Genomic DNA, 11,029 nt, shown 5'->3' with positions numbered 1-11,029 from the left:
ACTAAACTTTCTCAATATTATGAACCTACTTGTTTCACCCAAGCCCAAAAGGACCCCACTGGCATTAGTCTATGGCATATGAGTTTAGTGTTTTGTTAAAGAATGGCACCTAGAGCTTAGTTTTTTTCAATCTCAATACTAATGTGATCATGTGTAAATGGTTTTTTAAAATCAAGTGTCATGTAGACAGTTTCATGGAACGGTAAAAATCTTGGTTGGTTGCTAAAGGTTATAGTCAGGAGAAAGGATTGATTACTATAAAACTTTCAACCCCATAGTAAAATCCTCTACTGTTTGTTTTGTCCTCACTATTGTTGTTTCCTTAGGATAGACTATTAGACAACTGCACAATGTGTTCCTACATAGAATTTTAACTAAAGAGGTCTACATGACTCAACCACACGATTTCATTGATTATCCGTTTTCTAACCATGCATGTAAACTACACAAGGCTCTATATGACCTCAAACAAGCCCCGCGCACTTGGTACCAGAGTTTAAGTTTTCTTATGAGTCTTGGCTTTGTGGGGGTCATGGGTCGACACTTCGTTATTCGTGCTTCACAAGGACTCTCTTTTGGTATATGTCTTCATTTATGTTGATGATATCATCATTATAGACAACTCTAATAGCTATTTTGGATAACATTATTGACATGTTGGGTGATGAGTTTGCTTTTAAGGATCTTGGTGGCCTACACTTTTTCTTGGGCATTGAATCTATTGTTACCTCTGACGGTTTGTTCCTATCCCAAATCAAGTACATAGATCACATCCATACGGTCAAAATTTAAAATTAAAATGAAAAATACCTGAAAAAACCTATTAAGCATGTATCATTAAGCATATATCATTAAGCACCTATGATCTACTCTATGCATACATAGTAGAGTGTAGGTGCTTAATGATAAATGCTTAATGGGTTTTTCTGCACTTTCAGTATTTTTTTTCACCATTCTGACTCCATAAATGTGTTGGGCATGGTCGATTTACAAGGAATCCACATCTGGATCATGTTTTTGATGAAAAAAATGATATTTGGAGCCTCAAAAATTTATAAAGATTTTAAATCATTGATTTTTCTAACCTTATAAAAACCCACCCATGTGTCGGAATCGAACACTTCAAGAGCTGATCCCTATAAAATCAAGTACATAGATCACATATCAGAATTTAAAAATAAAACAAAAAAAAATCTGAAAAACCTATTACGCATGTATCATTAAGCACCTATACTCTATTCTATGCACACATAATATTATATATATATATATATATATATATAATATATGTATGCAAAATATATATGCATACATATTATATATATGTATACATAATATATATTTTATATATACACAATATATATGTATATATATTATATATGTATATACACATAATATATATATATAATATATATATATACATATACATTATATATATGTGTGTATATATATATATATATATATATATACATACAGGCTGAGCTAAGGCCTGATTTATGAGCCCTAGCCCAGCCCAAATACCATGCTAGTGAGCAATAGTATTTACAAGCCTGAATCCTTGAAAAAGTTGTTTATGCTTCCATACAAAAGGAGTCCACAACTCTCTCCAAATCTATTTCTCTTGATTCCGGTAGTTCTACTCTCCCCAACTCCTTGCAACTCCCCCCAACACAGGTTTCAAAACAGAGGGTACAGGTAGGAGGGTGATGATAAGTGGAGAGTTGCAGGAGTTAGGGCATTTAAGCGGTGGGTGAGGCGAGATAGGCGGTTCAGTACTGTGAGAGGATGAGATGGCATATATGGAGAGAGATAGAGAGGTCCTTTACGGGGGCCAACCATTGGGGATGGCCATAGTGGCCACCACAAATGGCAGGCCAACATTTGGGAGGCCTCTACTGGTAGAACTGATTGCACCAGAAGAGGATCTTTATTTAGAGCTCCAATTAGGGATGCAAATGGGTCAGGTTTTGGATCCCAAAATACTTTGGAGAATCGGGTCGGAACAGCCAAATTTTGCAAGTTCCTCTTCTTGGACCCCCATTTGCAACCCTAGTTCTAGAGGTGAGCAACGGTCCGGCCTGCAGGCCACCCAGCCCATTGCTATTTTTGCAATATTTTGCAAAAAATATGTTATTTTTGCAATATTTTAGAAAACATTGTGATATTTGTCACTATGGTGTGATGATGCATACGCACACGCACATTTTCTTTTGAGATATTCGTTAGGAACTAATATTGATAGTCTTTCAAATACAACTTACAAAATGAGGTAGACATGTTAGTATTTTAGGAGAGATGTTTTTAGAAATGTGAAGTAAAACTAGGAGGAAAAGGCCAAAAGAGTATACGTATTTAACTAGGTGTTTGATGAAACAGCTTTCAAAAATTCTTCCAGTTCTAGGAGCTTGTATTGGATGTCTTTCTTTGGAGGGAAGAGAGGGGGAAGCTATCAAAGTTCAAGCCCTGCACAGATTGTTTTTCCACTAGATCTTGCTATGGAATGAGATCTTGGTGACAAATTAAACCGAAGGTTATGAGGATTCTGTGTAAGATTTAAGAGAGGACCACCCTAAGTAATTTCTAAACCACGGCGAACCCCATAAGTTTCAAGAACACATTATAAAAATGGTGAATGGTGCATCTTCTTCTTTTTTTTACAGCTAAGATATAATCCAACAAACACATTAATGATAAGCAAATGTACATGGGGAGAAGTCAATGAAGTTCCGATATTCCTACTAAAAAAGACACTAATCTTATAAGGTTATGGTTCAAATGAAGCAAGCCATGGGTGATTGGAAGAAAAGGTTGTGCCCTATGTCACAAAGATACGTGTCCATGAGGACACATGATGCGGGTTCAACTTGTAAATTCAAAAAAAAATAAAGAAAATAGGACATGAGGACATGGAATTATAAAGTTTTAATCAATAAAAAACTAATTTTTGATATTTTAATTTAAAAAAAGTATTCTTATTGAAAAATACTAAAAATATTAAAAGTATTAAAATAGTGATAGTACATGCCAGTGTCCGCCTCCATACGTCAGAGCATGCTCATGTCAACACCAAAATGGCGTGTCCCTGTGACATAGGTTGTGCCCAGCTTTTTCTGGTCCATCTAATCAAGCTGAAATTTTACCTTATAGCTTATCCAAAGGCAATCATGTATTAAACAAGCTAAAAATCATTAGGGACATTGGCCTGCAGTACCTACCTCTTGGACGCAGTCCTAATGGAGAAATATGGCTTTGTAGATGGACCCGTCATATAACCTATCAACTCATTGCACAACTAAGCCTGGTCCAAGCATAGCCAAGAGCCTAGAATGTGGGTTGCCCATGGCCAGGAAGCTGCCCTATCATAACTAAGGGATCTTGGGTTTGAGCCCCATGGAGGCTATACCAGGCTTGCCTATTAAAAAATCATACTATTCAGTTTCCAGGATAGTGAAAATCAACAGCTCACAATCAATAAAGATGAGAAAGGCTTAACAATAACTCAAGACCTTAAGTTAGAGTGAATTTAAAACGCATGAAAATGTAAACGAAACATGCTAAACAGAATTCAAAGGTTAGTTTTTTTGCTTTTGCAAGTTAAATGTTATGGATGTGATCTACATGGTGTAGGAAACTTGTTTTGTATCATGTGATTATGACAAGTAATTAGGTTTTTAAATGGTTTCAGAAATCAACGGCCCATAATGTACCAAAATTACATAACTTAAAAATCACATTTTTGCATCATAAAAACAAGATCCCCACGAACCCCTACTGTCTTATTAAATAGAAGAAAGACAAAAGAAATATATACGGTATAGAAGAGATCAATGTCCTACCTATCTTACACGTTAAGAACAAAAACTTTAATAATTTGGAAAGGCAAAACAAATCTGAGAACCTTAATTTGTGCAACCATACAATCAAGGGTGACAAGCCCCCACGACCATCTTAAGAATAATCAACAAGGAAACAAATGCAAGGTAAATAATCTTCAGGATAACAGCATATATGGTCCCAAGTGAAAGTGAAAATTTTGCTGCCTTCTAAAAGTCTCCCGCTTGGTCAATCTACATTAAGCCTGAACTTTTTTTTAAGATAAACATGAATTGTTTGAGACCATTGATCTTAGAGATGTCCTCCAAAAGAGTTGGTAACAATCCCTAAGCCTCACGAAAAATCTACCAAACAAGACAATCTCTTCTTCTTCTTTTTTTGGATTATCAAGCTAGGGTTAGGTAGATCCTTACAAGTTACATAGAATTTTCAAGTTACATGTCCTGACATGAAGGAAACCAGTCTTGGGGTTTATCCTTCTAGACCATATCAAAATCAAGGGCCCCTAACTTAGCAATATTGAATGAAACAATGTTACACTCTAGGGATCCATTTACATAGACAATGCTGCTTATCTGCAAAAAATTTAACAGTCTGTTCTATGACTCTGATCTGGTTGAAACGACCCTCTAAAGCTTTGTTGAAGACCTCCACAACGTCCTTCCTTGATGACTCAATAATCAACCTTTGTCACTCCAATTCCCCAAGCAGCTTTTTCCACCATTTCCACTCTCTTTCTCCTGCATTAAACCTCCTCACAATCCATCCCATAGGGAAAAAGGATCCACACTGGTTCCTCACAGCAAACCCAAATCTCCTTTTACTCGTACCTTCCTGCCATAAATGTTAGTCAATCAGTCCAACGGTTCACGAATAATTTACTCTTTTCCAAGTATTTATAAGGTTAAATGTCTTAATATAGATTGATGCGTCTCTTATTTTTTTATGAAAGTTCTAGTATCCAAGTCAGACTCTAATTTTGAGTCAAACTTTCAATCAACTAATTTAAAGCATAGTGTAACTCATGGAACATAATGACCTTATTTAAAATTATTAACTCAGTAAGGGCCATTAAATTGCCATGAGCTGATCCATTTGGAAGAAATAAAAACGTTAATTTGGTCAGACTGGCTTGACCTAAGTTTATTGAAGCTCAAATAAAAAATATAGCTCTTTTGGAGGAGCAACCGAGCAAGGAGTAGAATTTGTTTGATGTTTGTTGGTTGGTCTAGAGCACTCTTTGTCTTAAACACCATTTACTTATCATATTTATTAAATGCTTACTTAAAGAAGATGAAGATATCTTTCAAAGCTACTTTGTCAATTAGCTCCCTTCAAAGAGAGCATAATCTTTGTGTTGCAAACCTAAGTACGTGTCTTGTCATTACTGTTGTTCTAATGCACGTTTAATATTATTCTATTATTCCACTACCGACCTCACTTAAAAATCCAACGTCGGTTGTTCGTATTTATTAGTGTTTGCTTTAGGTCAAAACTGCTTGTTTGAAAGCACAGTATTATATGTGTTCCAAACTGTAGGGCATTCACACGATTTAACCAAGCAATGAGTCTCCGAGCAGGCTTTATGCTGTTGAATTAGGCTTATATATATATATATATATATATATAGAGAGAGAGAGAGAGAGAGAGAGACCAGTGTTCCCTAGGATAAAAAAATGGAGCAGGGTGAGGTTATTTTTTTGTAAAAGAGATAATTACTGGGTCATGGCATTGCCTTGAAGTGCGTGACACAGGATATGTACAAACATATATGCGCACATGAATTGGGGTTGGGTCTAAAACTGTTGAAATGTGTGATCAGATTGTCATGAGATCATTTAAATCTGGGTGGGCCCCTCACTGACTCGTGATGTTGCCCACCTTAAATCCCTGCTCGATGCATTTAACAATATCTCTCTCTCTATCTATCTATCTATATATATATATATATATATATATATATATATATATATATATATATATATATATAAAGAGAGAGAAAAGTTAGAATATAAGAACTGAAATATGAGAACTAGAAATATGAGCATTTAAAAAAATATGATTTTTGAATGCTTAATTATTTATGAAGATTATTAGTCACTGACATAGGCAGAGCGGGGGGGGGGCAGAATGGCTGTAGCCCAATCCTGCCTCCCGGCCCAGTAAAAAAAAAAATTTAAAGCCCAGCCCAGCCCTGACTGCAGCAAATAGTTTGATTTGTCCATATGAAATAGATTTTTATTAATAATTGTAGCCATTTTTTTTATCTAAAAAAAAAAAATTCCGAGCCGCTGCCCCCAAACCCCAGACTATCACACACACAAAAAAAAGTGCTACACCCCTGTTTGCCCCCCCCCCCCCTCACATGAATCCTAGCTACGCCCCTGGCCACTGATTTTAAAACCTTACAAAAGTCGGATGACTCAACAGCGGGTTTTTATAAAACCAAACATGTAGATTTCAAGAGAAAAGAACAAAAATCCATGAAAACATTAGTTCTCTCTCTCTCTCTCTCTCTCTCTCTCTCTCTCTCTCTCTCTCTCTCTATATATATATATATATATATATATATATATATATATATATATTCTGTAGTTCAAAACATGGCAACCATGCATCAAGTTTCACTCTCAAGATTTTTTATTGTAATTTTGGTTCGCTTGTCCTTGGTTTCATTTTGTTATGGTAGGGGTCTGACCAACCTCAGCTTAATTATCCAAAAAAAAGACGAGATATTTCTGGGATATGCACAACTATGAAGAGAAATGCAAGGACTTACATTGAAAACGTTAACTACGCAAAATAGCTTGCACGGGAACACGCGCATGTCCATGCGTGTGTGCGTGCACCCCACGGCTGCAAACGGATTGGATATGGTCACATATCCTATCCGAATTTGACATGTTATTTTTGGATTTGGATCCTTTAGGTATGATCTGAATGAGCATTCAGATCAGATTCGGATCTGTTCAATCGGAATGCTTTTAGATTCATATCAGTATTTTATATCGGAACTAGAATTGATCCAAATTAAAATCCGACCCTATTGCATTTTTTAATGTAAATAGCTTGTTTTTGTTCTTATTTTTCAGATCCAGTATTACTACATGTATTTTGGATTTGGATTCAACTTTTCCTCTTCGAATCTGTTTCAGATCTGCATCTAAATTCAGACCGACTATTTATATTTTGGATTTGGATTTGGATTCAATCTAGCAAGATCTGACCTGAATCCGACCCGTATGCACCCCTAGTGCACTTGTGCATGCATGCACATAGTTCCTTTTGGTTGAGCCGGGACAAATATGGCGATATAACATTTTTCTTAAAAAAAGATTATACGGGTCATCTTAAATACCCTAGCTTTATTGAGTTTTTGTTTTTTTTACTCTTCCTTGTTTTGGTGACATAACCTATATATTATATTCTTAACTTTGTACCCGTTTTTTTCAAGGCAACAATAACGGAGCACCTTTAATATAATGGATAAAAAGAGATTAAACAAATAAACCAAAGGAAGGAGTCCTTTTGAGAGCGAGGTAGATTGGAATCAAAGCCGATAGTGACGAATAAAGTGATATGGGGATTTAGATTTTGTTTAGAGAATATCTCACAATAATTTGATACTTTTGTCCATAAGAACAAAAAAGAGTTTGCCCATCAAATTTGCGTGTAAACATACAACAAAAAAAAAGAAAGAAATTAAACAAATGAATTTAACGTGCATCACAATGTTGGGAGATTGTTATTGGGATTTTGATGAACAGGGTGACTCTTCTTTTTACTGTTTTCATTTCCTTAGTTTTAGCCTAATGGGCTGTCATAACTAAAATTTAAGACAATGGGCTCTGCAACACTTATTTCCTATAATTGAAACAAGAAATTAATAAAATCATTTATTGCCTCATTTTCAGCAACATTAAAAATCCAGTCCTAGCATTTAATTACTTCTATCAGAATGGTTTCATTTACTAAATGTGTAGGTTGGGGTGCTGTTATTTACTTCACGGAAACCAAGTTGTTGCCTCTGGTCTGTGCTCATATCGTAAAAAGATTGCATCATGTAATTACTGTAGTCGGCCATACACAAAACCGAAGTAAATGAGTGACGATTTCACCGAGATAAACCCATCCGCCCACACAAGATATTTCGGGGCATTTACCCATCTTTGAGCTAGAGCACAACAAAAGAATTACCTTGCCAACCTTTTCCATCAAAAAAGGAAAAATAAAATAAAAAATGTTGCATTCTTCAAGTATTCGGATGAAAACATGATGAGTATTGCTATGCCACTATAAGTATACTTGCTATTTTAGGATTTATTATTTGAAGTTTCAAGGAAAGGAATGAACTAAGCCAAAAGGACACTAGCGGCAACATCCCTTGGTTTTTTGTTTAATTACTGTTTCTTCTACATTTGCTCCTCTTTGGCTCTTGGGTAGCGGAAATATAGCACCTTGCTTGCATGTCCAAAGAAAGACAGATCGTGGTACTAGATAATTTTAGAAGGAAAAACAACACAATATTAAGTCATTCATGGTTGCATTTTTTTAGGGGGATGGGGAACAGAAAAAAAAAATTAATGTTACTTTAAAAGCCCCCAAATTTTGTCTCTTAGCACCTTCCTTGTTTTTAACTGCCATGGTCAAAACATACATAAAATTTAGAGAGGGACACTTTTCTTTTGATCTTTACTCTTCTTTCTTCAAATTTCTTGGGTCTATCTACAGGATGAAAAATTAGTCTGAAAAGTATTAAAGTTGGTAGCAGTGAAAAATAAATAAAGAAAGAAGACTGTACTAATTAGTCTCTCTCTCTCTTCTGACAGACTGCCCCTGTATGGCGTAAGCTTGATGCCTGATAGTGCAAGCAAAGCAAGCAAAACCTACTTTTTTTTATCCCGAGAGTAAAACTCTGTCCTCCTGTTTGTCTCGTAAAATCTGCTTTTCTCTCCTCCATAACCTCTCTCTCTGAGCACAGATGTAATGGCTGACCAGCTAAACCCACCCACAATAACTTCTTATTTTCCTCCTTCCTTTCATCTCCAACCTCAACAAACTCTCTCTCTCTCATAGTTCTTAAACCATCTTAAAGAAACTGGCCTCATTACAGCAGGAAGTCCAAGGAGAGGTAGTTCAGTCATTCATTCATTCATGTCCAATATCACTCGTGCACTCTGAGAGGGAGATACCGCTTGTCACCACCTGAATCCCGCTGATTTGCATTCCAAACTATCGACTTCTTTGTCTAATCCGTGCGCGTGTGTTCGCTAGCTTCTGTAGTGCAATCCCGAGCAAACCACCAATTTTTGTCCTCTTTAGTTGGGGGGTGTCCCTTGTTTTTTGTCTTTCATGCTGAGTGGCGCCACGATGTTAGTGCCTGCCCTTTCCTTCACAGATTTGCAACTCTCTGCCTTACATCTCAATCCCATTAACTGACATCCAACTTCAATTCCTGTTATAGTTTTTCCTCTTTAAAAGTGCACACAATCGAAGTTCTACCCTTTAGTACCTTTCCACCGTGGATAGCTCCTTCAAATGTTTTGTCTCAACAGAGTCGCAATATTCTTCAGCTTCATTGGGCTCGTTTGTTACTTATTCTCCCCTCTTCTCGGACTAAAAAGAAACTGTTAGTCTTTGTTAAGTTTGTACAGTGTCTCCCGATCTCCTGATTCCTGGAAGGCCCTGTTTTCCTAGTGGCAAGAAACGGAAAAGAGAAAAAAAACTTGTGGATACATATCTTTTCCAAAAGTCATAAAGTTGACATCCTCTGACCAGCAACAACCACAATTTCTTTGTACTTGGTAAATCTGTGTCTGGGAGGAGGAAATGGAGCCGTCTGGTCATGGTGGTGGAGGGGAGATTCCAGTCCCCATCAGCAGCACCTATGGAAGTGGTCACATTGTGGCACATGGGTCAGTACCCCCGCCCTCAAACGGCACCTGCAGCCTGCACCATGACCATGACCTGCCCTACAAGGAGGAGGGGGTCAAGATCAAGTACAGGGAATGCCTCAAGAACCATGCAGCAGCCATGGGTGGCAATGCCACCGACGGTTGTGGGGAGTTCATGCCCGCTGGCTCCGAGGACACCCTCGATGCTCTCAAATGCTCCGCCTGCAACTGCCACAGAAACTTCCACAGGAAAGACGTTGATCAAGGTGGTGATCACATGCCTTCTCCATGCGACCTTACCTACCATCTCAAGGTGGGGAGGATGGTGGGCAAGGGCGTACTCATCTCCACTGGTTCTGAAGCATACGGATATGGGTACCCCACCAACGGCTTGATATCATCAAGGCCACCGCAGGTGGTGATGTCCTACAATTTAGGGGCACCCTCAGAGTCTGATGAACAGGAAGGTGGTGGTGTTCTAAGCGGGCCTCCTCTCGTGAAGAAGAGGTTCAGGACGAGGTTTACTCGAGAGCAGAGGGAGAAGATGCTGAGCTTTGCGGAGAAGGTTGGTTGGAGGATACAAAAGCAGGAGGAGGCAGTGGTGCAACAATTATGCCAAGAGATCGGTGTCAAGAGGAGGGTGCTCAAGGTCTGGATGCACAATAATAAACACAATTTGGCCAAGAAGAACTCCAACACATCATCATGAAGCACAGCACAAGTTTGCCCTTCTCTAATTTTTTTTCTGTCTAGGATGTGCTTGTTGTCTGAGAAGTCCGGTGTCAAACTAATGTTGCAGGGTAGGGAAACACTCTTGAATAACGTTTTTCGATTTTAATTTTGATGCAGGCTAGAGTTTTCCGTTTGTATTTCTGTTTTTTTTTTTTCTCCTCTCTTCAGTTATGTACAAGTCCCTGAATTGTTGGATTCTGGGGTTTACGTCTCTAATAATAATCCTTCCACATTAGGTTTGTGTTCTTATCTGTCTGCCATTTTGTTCAAACCTTTGTAGTATGACTCTAATGCTCTGTTTGGGAACCTTGCATTGGCATGGGAACACAATTTCCATGTGTTAACAAAATATGATTTTGCCAAAATGTGGTCTTGACGATGGAGTTGCCAAAAACATCAAAGGTGTTGAAAGATAGTGTTGGCTGTCAACATCATTCCCAATGCAAGAAAGCATGAAAGGGGAAACCGCAACACACCTGATTCAAGGCTCCCAAACAGAGCCTAAATAAACCTGCTGGTTGCTCGTGTGTTTAAAGGAACCAACTTCCTCTGCACTCACAATGCTCTCG

The 11,029-nt window shown here is 37.7% G+C and overlaps 1 pseudogene; it reads left to right on the top strand.

Annotated features, from left to right (window-relative positions):
- The first annotated feature begins 9,663 nt into the window (after positions 1-9,663).
- On the top strand, positions 9,664-10,437 carry LOC149848439 (zinc-finger homeodomain protein 2 pseudogene; annotated as a pseudogene).
- The last annotated feature ends 592 nt before the right edge of the window (positions 10,438-11,029 follow it).

This window comes from Nuphar pumila, chromosome 1, assembly GCF_984573655.1.
Source record: "Nuphar pumila chromosome 1, dmNupPumi1.hap1.1, whole genome shotgun sequence".
Taxonomy (NCBI): domain Eukaryota; kingdom Viridiplantae; phylum Streptophyta; class Magnoliopsida; order Nymphaeales; family Nymphaeaceae; genus Nuphar; species Nuphar pumila.
This window is presented reverse-complemented; position numbering and strand designations above follow the sequence as displayed.